The sequence below is a fragment of the Panthera onca genome, chromosome B3 (genome assembly GCF_046562875.1).
Source record: "Panthera onca isolate mPanOnc1 chromosome B3, mPanOnc1 haplotype 2, whole genome shotgun sequence".
NCBI lineage: Eukaryota > Metazoa > Chordata > Mammalia > Carnivora > Felidae > Panthera > Panthera onca.
This window is the reverse complement of record NC_138344.1, coordinates 106,330,535-106,342,010: the sequence shown is the minus strand read 5'-3', so window position 1 is coordinate 106,342,010 and position 11,476 is coordinate 106,330,535.

Here is an 11,476-nt window from a genome sequence, read left to right as displayed (position 1 = left end):
GCTCCTGGGCATACTACAGAATAAGTTACTGATACTAGGATGTTCTGTTGGCAGAGTACAAAGTATCATGGAGCGGTGGTACGATAATGGACTTTGGATCCAAGTGTCATCACTTATGTGGTCATCCTGGCTCTAATCCTCAGTATATTCATCTGAAGATAACCAACTTTTACAGCTTTGTTTGAATGACATGAAGTGGTTTATCCAAATCATGTATTCCAGTGTCTGGCACATAGTAGATATTCAGTTAATGCTAACTCTCTTCTCCCCACCTATTTTTCTTTTTTAAAAATTTTTATTTACTTATTTTGAGAGAGAGTGAGCAGAGGAGGGGCAGAGAGCGAGGGAGAGAGAGAGAGAAAGAGAATCCCAAGCAGGTTCCACATTGTCAGCATGAAGTCCGACATGGGGCTCGATCTCATGAACTGTGAGATCATGACCTGAGCCAAAATCAAGAGTTGGACGCTTAACTGACTGAGCCACTCAGGACCCCCAACCCTCATTTATTTTTCTTAGGGAGAGCTCTTCCCTTCCTTTCCTAGCTCATCAAAATTAAATGACCAGCCATTTCAAATGGATCTTTGTGTCCCCTCTGGGTAGACACAGCCCTCAGGGGGTGACTACAGGGCTTGTAAGCAGACAGTATCTTTATGCAACACAGACTCAAACCAGCATGCCCCACTTGGCTAACGGAGTGTGAGTTGAATTTCAGGCCTCACCTGCCCCTCAGCCAGCTCCCTGTGCAGGGAACAACTTAAAGTACATACATTCTCCTTTTTAGAACTGCCCTCCCTACAAAGAGCACAGATTTTCCTTTGCCCCTGATTCAGTAAGCACAGCTGGGTCAAGGCCCAAGGGTGGGCTTCTGGGGGTAAGCTTGTCTCACTCTGTGTTTGATAGGTATGAGGCAGGTGCCTGCTCAGCAAATCTTGCCTAACTTCCAGAATCTAGAAATCTAAATTTGAGGGGAAGGACTAGGAAGCCTGATTTTGGCTTGTCGGGCCACATGACATTCTCTGACTCCTAACTCTATTGTTCCATAGAAGAAAGGAGTAAGATGAGCATTTTAGAAATTCCAACAACATATTATTAATTCATGAATCCATTTTAACATTTATTACACAGATGTTTTTCAGCATGTTCCTGTGGCAGGTGCAATGCTGGAACTTGGGGGTAAAACTCTGAATAAGACACAGTCTCTGCTCTAAAAGTACCCATAGCCCAGTGGGGAAGAGAAATGAGTCACCACAATGTGGGGTAACTAGTTCTTTACTAGATGTATATATGGGGAGTTTGGAAACATGGGACAAGATCAAGAACTTAACTCAGCCTGAGAGGAGCAGAGAAATCCAGGCTTTTCTCAGGAGAAGTGACATCTGAACTGAGTCTCGCAGGCAGAAAAGGAATTTTTAAAGCACATGTGAAGGAGAAAGGCATTCAGGGTGATGTTCAAGTGTCTGACTTGGATAACGAGGTGAATAATGGTGGCCATACTTAGGAAAGAAAAGAGAGAGGGAGAAGAGTTCTAGACATGCTGCTTGGAAATGATGGCCTGTGTGTCACCTGGAGTTGTCTCGTAACTGGGTGGATATAGGAGTTTGGAAGGAAAAGAATGTCTTTATTGAAAACCTAATGTGTGCCAGATACTGTGTTAAGTGATTTGCATGCTTCACTTCATTCAGTTTTTGTCAGACTCTGTGAGTTACACCTTATTGTCTCGACCTTACAGGTAAGGAGAGCAAGGCCCTGAGTTGGAATGGCAGAGCTGGAACTTGAATCCAGGTTGTCTCTGCCAAAGCCCGTGTTCTTTTCAGGGTCTCTGGGAGAGATGGTGGAGGTTGGGATTGGAGAGTTTGGGTTGGGAATCTTTAACCCAGAAATGATAGCTCATTCTGCACTGGCATATGTTTTATTAAGACTGCATCCAGGTGTTCTTGTCACAGTAATTTATGGCATAGGTATTCCTTTTTTTTCCTTTTTCTTTCTTTATTTTTTTTTTTTGCTTTGTAAGTGCTACTCAAGTAGTAATATATATTTTTTTAATGTTTATTTATTTCTGAGAGAGAGAGTGTGTGTGTGTGTGAGCTGACAGAGGCAGAGAGAGAGGGAGACAGAGAATCCCAAGCAGGCTCACTGCTGTCAGCACAGAATTAAATGCGGGGCTCGAACTTATGAACTGTGAGATCATGACCTGACCCGAAATCAAGACTTGGATGCTTAACCGACTGAGCCACCCAGGTGCCCCTCAAGTAGTAATATCTTTTAATTACCGTTTATTTTTTCTTGCCTTATAAGTCAAAATTTGGGCTGGATTTCAGTCAGTTTTAATGCTATTACTATGACAGGTATAACAGCTTGCTGGCTGACTTCCAACCAACCACAATTTAATCTTCTCTGAAAGGAACCTACATTTTCACAGCGGGAGTACTGATCATTATAGTTGAGTAAACTAACTCAGCTTAAATTTTGTCTGAAGAAGATAAAAAGTTTATCCCCTGAGCTAGAATTAGCATACACATTAGAAGAACTGCAGCTGGTGATGTCACAAAGAAAGCATTTCCTCGAGTTTATTTTGGGGGTTGCCAAAGTAAGAAATTTACCCATTTATTCTGATGAGAATTTATTTTCTGCCTCTCCCTCTCCATCTCCCCTCTATCTTTCTGTCTCTCTGGCTTTTTCTTTCTTTGTTGTTAATGTATTTGAATTCATTTTTGAAACGTATAATTCTCAAAACTAGAAAAAGTTAAGACTTTTTTGGAGGAAGTTTTTATCTAACCATTTTAATAGGCATGGAAGAATATCCTAGTTTCCATTCATTTTTTCATCGAAATTCAGAAAAAAATATCAAAAATCCTATTTAAGTCATTTTGTGCACAATTATTGAGTAATGAACACAGATCATCCAGTAGAGGGCAGTGCTGACCTATTCATGGATGCCTTCAATAGAAGATGCAAAATTTACTACATAATAAAAGCCTTAAAATGTTTTATAATTTTTTTTATGTTTTATTTTTGAGAGCGAGAGAGAGAAAGCGCAAGCAGGGGAAGAGAGAGAGGGAGACACAGAAGCCAAAGCAGGCTCCAGGTTCTGAGCTGTCAGCACAGAGCCTGACATGGGACTCGAACCATAAGATCATGACCTGAGCTGAAGTCTGACACTCAACCGACTAAGCCACCCAGGTGCCCCAAGCCTTAAAATGTTTTATTTGACATATAGTTAACACACAACATTGTATTAGTTTCAGGTGTCCAACACAGTGATTGGACAAATCTATCCCTTATGCTGTGCTCACAAGTGTAGCTATCACCTGTCACGTAGACTGCTATTACAGTATCATTGACTAACCTGTGCCTTTTATCCCTGTGACTTATTCACTCCATAACTGGAAGCCTGAATCTCCCACTCTCCTTCATCCATTTTGCCCATCCCCTCCCCCTCCTCTGGCAACCATCAGTTTGTTCTGTGTTTATGGGTTTGTTTCTGCTTTTTTGTTTATTCATTTCTTTATTTTGCTTTTTAATTTTTTAAAAGGAAGCCTCTGACAGACAATAGGTAGTTTTACCTAAGATGCTTTGAATTCAGCAAAAGTGCCTTTGGTACAAACGAGAAGCATGGTCATCAGTTTTGCTGTCTAAACATCCAAGTTTCTGTGCTTCCTCAGCCTGAGTACGGATGATGAGTTACCTTTCTGAGGGCAGAGCCAAGACCAAGGTACTATAGGCACCATGCCCCACTCTCCCAGGCCCAGTACCCATCACTGTTCCTTTATGGACTCTAGTTTGGAGTTTGTGCTGGGGATGGTTCAGAGTATCAGTGGTGTCTGCTGTCCCTAACTGGTCCTCAGGCTGGTCTGTGGCTCCTATGGAGAGAAGGGTTTGAGGTTGGTAGGACCTGGTGGGGTTACACAAGCCTTTGTAAGTAAGATCACATGCTATTTTTTTTTCTGTCTCATTTCACTTAGCATATTGCCTGCAAGTTCCATTCATGTTGTCACAAGTGGTAAGATTTTATTCTTCTTATGGCCAAATAATATTCCATTCTATGTGTATATCACATTTTCTTGATCATTTATCCATCAATAGACACTTAGGTTTCTTCAAAGTCTAGGCTATTATAAATCATGCTGAAATGAACATGGGAATGCATATATCTTTACAAGTTAGTGTTTTTGCTTCCTTTGTATAAATACTCAGAAGTGGAATTGCTGGCTCATATGGTAGTTCCATTATTAATTTTTTGAGGAACCTCCATGCTGTTTTCCATATTGGCTACACTGACTTACATACAACCAACAATGCACAAGGGTTTCCTTTTCTCCACATCCTTGTCAACATTTATTATTTTTTGCCTTTTTGACAATAGCCATTCTAATAGGTGTAAGGTGATACCTCATTGTGGTTTGATTGGTATTTCCCTGATGATTAGTGATGTTGAGCATCTCTTCACCCGTATGTTGAAAGATGTTGAGCATCTTTTCACCTTTCATCTGTACCTGTTGGACACCTGTGTGTCTTCTCTGGAATTATCTATTCAGATCCTCTGCCTATTTTTAGTTGGATATTTGTTTTGTTTTGTTTTGTTGTGGTTGAGTTATAGGAGTTCTTTATATATTTTGGATATTGTCTCCTTTTCAGGTAACATGATTTGCAAACGTTTTCTCCCATTTGGTATGTTACCTTTCATTTGTTCATGGTTTACTTTGCTGTGCAATTTTAGTTTGATGTAGTCTCATTTGTTTATTTCTGCTTTTGTTGCCTTTGCTTCTGGTGTCAAATCCAAAAACCCATTGCCAAGGCCTATGTCAAGGAGCTTACTGCCTGTTTTCTTCTTGGAATTTTATGGTTTCAGGTCTTACATTCAAGTCTTCATCCATTTTGAGTTAATTTTTGTGTATGGAGTGAGATAGTGGTTAGTTTTGTTCTTTTGCATGTAGCTGTCCAATTTTCCGGACACTAATTGAAGAGATTGTTCTTTCCCTTTTGCATATTCTTGGCTCTTTTGTCATAAATTAATTGATTATATATGTGTGAGTTTTTTTCTGGGGACTCTAGTCTGTTCTATTTTTATGCCATACCATACTGGTTTGTTTAAAATGGCTTTGTAATATAGTTTGAAATCAGGAAGCATGATGCTTACAGCTTTGCTCTTTTTCTCAAAAGGCCTTCAGCTATTCAGGGTCTTTTGTGGTTTTATACAAATTTTAGGATTGTTTGTTCTATTTCTGTGAAAAATGGCTTTGCAATTTTGATAGGGAAAATTCTACTAAAATTTTAAGGAAGAATTAACACCAATCCTTCTGAAACTCTTCCCAAAAAATGAAAAGAAGGGAATCCTTCCTAACTTATTTTATAAGGCCAACAGTACATTGAACAAAGCCAGAGAAAGAAACCATAAGAAAAGAAACGATAGGCAAATATTTTTTATGAATACTGATGCAAAAATCCTTAACAAAATACTAGGAAACCAAATCCAACAGCATATTATGAAGATTATACCCCATAATCAAGTGAGGTTTACCCCAAGAATGTTTAACATAACAAAGCCAATCAATGTAACACACTGCATTAATAAACTGATAGGGAAAAAAGCCCCCATGATCATCTTAGTTGATGCAGAAAAAGCATTTAACAAATTCAACATCATTTCATGATAAAAACACTCAGAAAACTTGGATTAAAAGGAAACTTCCTCAGGGCGCCTGGGTGGCTCAGTCAGTTAAGTGTCCGACTTTGACTCAGGTCATGATTTCGCAATTCCATGAGTTTGAATCCCACATCGGGGTCTCTGCTGTCAACGTGGAACCTGCTTTGGACCCTCTGTCTCCCTCTCTCTGCCCTCCCCCCACTCACGTGTGGGCTCTCTCTCCCTCAAAAATAAACATTAAAAACATTTTTTTAAAAGGAAACTTCCTCAACATGATAAAGGGCATTTATGAAAAATCCACAGCTAACACCATAATCAATGCTGAAATACTGAAAGCTTTCCCTCTAACCTTAGGACCAAGACAAGAAAGCCTGCTTTCACTATAGCTATTCAATTTTGTACTGCAATTGCTAGAGCAGTTAAACAGGAAAAAGAAATAAGAGCCATCCAAATTGAAAAGGAAGAAGTAAAACTTTCTCTATTCACACATGATATGATCCATTTCCCCAAGAATCCACAAGACACTATTAGTGCTAACAAATACAGCAAAATTTAAGGATACAAAATCAACATGCAAAAATCAGTGTGTTTCTACATACCAACAATGAATAATACAAAAAGGAAATTAAGGAAAAAATTCAATTTGCAATAGCATCAAAAAGAATAAAATAACTAGGAATAAATTTACTCAAAGAGGTAAAAGGCAGAAAACTATAAACATTGCTGAAAGAAATTAAAGATGACAAAAATGGAAAGATATTCCATGTTTATTGATGGGAAGACTTAATATTGTTAAGATGACAATACTACCCAGCATGATCTAACATTTAATGCATTCCCTAGTCTCAAAATGGCTTGTTTTACAGAAATGGAAAGCTGATCCTTAAATTTATATAGAATTGTGAACTGCCTGGAGTAGCCAAAACAGTTGAAATGAAAAAAGGTCTTGTGTAGTTTATAACAGATTAAGAACAGAAGGCTAAAAAATGGTAAGGCTGTTGGAGCTTGTCACAAAGACTTGAACTAAACAAATACCACTTATATGCTTGCTATATGACTATAGATACCAGGCATTGGAGAGACAACAGCCCCTATCCCCAAAGAATCTGTGTCAGGGGTTGGCAAACAATAACTTGGGGGACAAATCCAAACTTACCTTTTTTTTCAATGAGGTGAAATTCACAATTTTAAAAAATTAGTAAGTTTTATTTTTTTAGGGATAGTTTTAGGCTGACAACAAGATTGAGCAGAAGGTATAGAGAGTTTCCATCCATGCTTTGTTTCACGCATGCACAACATCCCCCACTATCAACATCCTGCAGCAGTAGGTACATTTGTTACAATCAATGAACCTACTAGCACATCACTATCACCCAAAGTCCATAGTTTGCAGTAGGGTTTACTTTTGCCATTGTACATTCGATGCGCTGTGACAAATGTATAACAGAATATATCTATGATTATGATATCATACAGAGTATTTTTACTGCCCTAAAAATTCTGTGTTCTGCCTGTTTTTACCTAACCCCACACCCTCAAACCCAGGCAACCGATGATATTTTTACTTATAGTTTTGCCTTTTCCGAATGTCATATAGTTGGAATTATACAGTATGTAACCCTTTCAGATTGGCTTCTTTCACTTAATGATATGCATTTAAGTTTGCTCCATGTCTGTCCAGGGCTTGATAGCTCACTTTTTTTAGTACTGAATAATATTCCATACTCTGGATATACCATAGTTCATCCATTCACCTACTGAAGGACCTCTTGATTGCTTCTGAGTTTTGGCAATTATGAATAAAGCTGTGAAAGATTTTGTACAGGCATGCATTTTCAGTTCATTTGAGTAAATACCAAGGAGCATGATAGCTGGACCATATGGTAAGTGTACGTTAGGTTTTGAAAGAAACTGCCAAACTGTCTTCCAAAATGGCTGAACCATTTTGCATTCCCCCTAGTAATGAATGAGTGTTCCTTTTGCTCCACATCCTTGTCTGCACCTGGTATTGCCTGTGCTTTAGATTTTGGTCGTTCTAATAGGTATGTAGTCATATCTCATTGCCGTTTTAATTCACAATTCTCTAATGGCATATGATGTTGAACATCTTTTCTTATGCTTGTCATCTATATATCTTCTTGATATACATCAGTTCAGATCTTTTGCCTATTTTTAAATTGGGTTGTTTTTGTATTGTTGTAATTTTGTTTTGTTTGTTTGTTTATTTATTTTATAGAGTGAGAGAAAGAGGGAGAGAGAGAGAGGGAGAAGGAGAGAGAGAGAGGGAGAAGGAGAGAGAGAGAGGGAGAAGGAGAGAGAGAGAGGGAGAAGGAGAGAGAGAGAGAGAGAGAGGGAGAAGGAGAGAGAGAGAGAGAGAGAGAGAGAGAGAGAGAGGGGCAGAATCCCAAGCAGGCTCTGAGCTGTCAGCACTGAGCCTGATTCAGGGCTTGAACTCACGACTGTGAGATCATGACCTGAGCCGTAACCAAGAGTCGGACACTTAACCAACTGAGTCACGCAGGTGCCCCTGTACTATTGAATTTTAAGGGTTCATTGTATATTTTGGATAACAGTCCTTTATCAGATGTGTCTTTTATAACACTTTCTCCTTGTCTGTGGCATGTCTTTTCATTCTCTTGACATGGTCTTCTACAGAGCAGATATTTTAAATTTTAATGAATTCCAGCTTATCAAATATTTCTTTCATGGATCATACCTTGGTGTTGTATCTAAAAATTCATCACCACACTCAAAGTCATCTGTATTTTCTCCTTGGTTATCTTCTAGGAGATTTATAGTTTTGCATTCACATTTAGGTCTATGATCCATTTTGAGTTAATTTTTGTGAAAGGTACAAGGAAGGTCTGCATCTAGATTCATTTTTTTTGCATATGGATGTCCAGTTGTTCTATACCATTTGTTGAAGAGATTGTTTTTGCTCCATTATCTTGCCTTTGCTCCTTTCCTAAAGATAAGTAGACTATATTTGTGTAGGTCTATTTATAAGCTCTCTATTCAGCTCCATTCATCTGTCTGTTCTTTCACCAATACCACACCATCTTGATTCCTGTGGCTTTCAGTAAGTCTCGAAGTCAAAAAGTGTCAGCCCTCCAGCTTTGTTCTTCTTCAATATTGTGCTGGCTATTCTGGGCTTTTGCCTCTCCATATTAACTTTAGACTCAGTTTGTCAATTTCCACAAAATAGCTTGCTGGAAGTTTTGTTGGAATTACATTGAACCTATAGATCCGTTGGGAAGAACTGACACCTTGTTGAGGTTTCTGGAAGAGATGAGCATTTGAACCAGTAGACTGTGTAAAGATCACCCTCACCATTACAAGTGCGCATCATTTAATTCTTTCAAAAAAGTAGAAGGGCAAATTTGTTCTCTGCTTGAGCTGGGACATCCATCTTTTCTTGCCCTTGGACATCAGTGCTCCTGGTTCTTGGGCATTTGGTCTTTTTATTATTATTATTTTTATATTATTTAATCTTTTTATTTTTTTATTTTTCACTTTTTTTCATTTTATTTTTTAAATTTACATCCAAATTAGTTAGTATATAGTGCAACAATGATTTCAGGAGTAGATTCCTTAATGCCCCTTACCCATTTAGTCCATCCCCCCTCCCACAACCCTTCTAGTAACCCTCTGTTTGTTCTCCATACATAAGAGTCTCTTATGTATTGTCCCTTTTTTATTATTTAAAAAAAAATTTTATTTTAATTTATTTATTTTAATTCACATACAAGTTAGTTAGCATATAGTGCAACAATGATTTCAGGAGTAGATTCCTTAATGCCCCTTACCCATTTAGCCTATCCTGCCTCCCACAACCCCTCCAGTAACCTTGTTTGTTTTCCATATTTAAGAGTCTCTTATGTTTTGTCCCCCTCCCTGTTTTTATATTATTTTTGCTTCCCTTCCCTTATATTCATCTGTTTTGTATCTTAAAGTCCTCATATGAGTGAAGTCATATGATATTTGTCTTTCTCTGACTGACCAATTTTGCTTCGCATAATACCCTCTAGTTCCATCCACGTAGTTGCAAATGGCAAGATTTCACTCTTTTTGATAGCCAAGTAATACTCCATGAGTATACATATATACCTCATCTTCTTTATCCATTCATCCATAGATGGACATTTGGGTTCTTTCCATACTTTGGCTATTGTTGATAGTGCTGCTATAAACATGGGGGTGCATGTGCCCCTTTGAAACAGCATACCTGTATCCTTTGGATAAATACCTAGTAGTACAATTGCTGGGTCATAGGGTAGTTCTATTTTTAATTTTTTTGAGGAACCTCCATACTGTTTTCCAGAGTGGCTGCACCAGTTTGCATTCCCACCAACAGTACAAAAGAGATCCTCTTTCTCCACATCCTTGCCAACATCTGTTGTTGCCTGAGTTGTTAACGTTAGCCATTTTGACAGGTGTGAGGTGGTATCTCATTGTGGTTTTGATTTGTATTTCCCTGATGATGAGTGGTGTTGAGCATTTTTTTCATGTGTCGGTTGGTCATCTGGATGTCTTCTTTGGAGAAGTGTCTGTTCATGTCTTTTGCCCATTTCTTCACTGGATTATTTGTTTTTTTGGGTGTTGAGTTTGGTAAGTTCTTTATAGTTCTTTATAAAGGGATCCTAACCCTTTATCTGATATGTCATTTGCAAATATTTTCTCCCGTTCTGTCAGTTGCCTTTTCATTTTGCTGATCGTTTCCTTTGCTGTGCAGAAGCTATTTATTTTGATGAGGTCCCAATGGTTCATTTTTGCTTTTGTTTCCCTTGCCTCTGGAGACATGTTGAGTAAGAAGTTGCTGTGGCCAAGGTCAAAGAGGTTTTTGCCTGCTTTCTCCTCAAGGATTTTGATGGCTTCCCATCTTACATTGAGGTCTTTTGTCCCTTTTGAGTTTATTTTTGTGTATGGGTAAGAAAGTGGTCAAGGTTCATTTTTCTGCATGTCACTGTCCAGGTTTCTCAGCACCACTTGCTGAAGAGACTGTCTTTATTCCATTGGATATTCTTTCCTGCTTTGTCAAAGATTAGTTGGCCATACGTTTGTGGGTCCATTTCTGGGTTCTCTATTCTGTTCCATTGATCTGAGTGTCTGTTCTTGTGCCAGTAGCTTACTGTCTTGATAATTACAGTTTTGTAATACAGCTTGAAGTCCTTTGGGCATTTGGTCTTGAACGGTGACTTACACCATCCGCTCATTTGGTTCTCAGACCTTCAGACTTGAACTGAATTACACCCATTTTTCTGGTTCTCCAGCTTGCAGATGGCAGATCATGGGATTTCTTGGTCTCCATAATTGCACAAGTAACTCCTATAATAGATCTCTTACACACATACACACACACACACACACACACAATCTTACTGGTTCTGTTTCTCTGGAGCTGTAACTAATACACTCTCCTTTCTTAGCATATCAATTATACTCTTTATTTCCTTTTTAAGTGGTTGCCCTAGAATTTGCAATATACATTTATAATTAATCCAAGCCTACTTTCAAATAACACTATTTTGCTTCACAGGTAGTGCAAGCACCTTATAATAACAAATTATTTCTACTTTAAAGCATTAAAATTTTTTAATGTTTATTTTTTGAAGGAGAGAGAGAGAGAGAGAGACAGAGCATGAGCGGGGAAGGGGCAGAGAGAGAGGGAGACACAGAATCCGAAGCAGACTGCAGGCTCTGAGCTGTTAGTACAGAGCCCAACATGGAGCTCCAACTCAAAGAGTGCCGAATAATGACCTGAGCTGAAGTCGGATGCTCAACCGACTGAGCCACCTAGGTGCCACCCAGGAACAAATTATTCCTACTTTAAAA